Source organism: Corythoichthys intestinalis, chromosome 18, assembly GCF_030265065.1.
Source record: "Corythoichthys intestinalis isolate RoL2023-P3 chromosome 18, ASM3026506v1, whole genome shotgun sequence".
Classification (NCBI taxonomy): Eukaryota; Metazoa; Chordata; class Actinopteri; order Syngnathiformes; family Syngnathidae; genus Corythoichthys; species Corythoichthys intestinalis.
The window spans coordinates 35,067,815-35,068,401 of NC_080412.1; positions in this window are offsets into that span (position 1 = coordinate 35,067,815).

Genomic DNA, 587 nt, shown 5'->3' on the forward strand with positions numbered 1-587 from the left:
GGTGTCCAAACATTTTGCAAAGGGGGCCAGATTTGGTGTGGAAAAAATGTGGGGGGCCGACCTTGGCTGACGTCCTTTACGTAGAACAATATATTAAAGGACATTTTAGCAAGCCATTTTTTGTGTCACATTTGCTGTATTTTTTTTTTTTTAATGAATAATTCCAACAATCTCGCAACTAGCCTTTGTGGTGTTCTCTTTTACTCTCGGGCTCATGCGAAATACTGCTGCTGTGAAATTAAACTAGCTTCAAGTTGCTTTAATTTCTCGCTGGGTATCATTCTTGTAATCTTGTCGTACATGTCAGCGTTTCTTGTTTGGTAATATCGCCTCACATTGAACTCTTTAAAAACAGCGACTGTCTCTTTGCAAATGAGGCAGACACAGTTGCTGCCTATTTTGGTGTTGGTTGGTGTTGGTGTTATACTTATATAGCGCTTTTCCACCTTTCAAGGCGCTCAAAGCGCTTTACACTATCTCGCCATCTGCCTACTGGTGACGCAGCACCAGGAGCAACGTGGGGCTCAGTATCTTTTTTAGAAGAAATAGTCCAATTTCCACCTATCCTTGAAGCGTTGGTCGTCGCA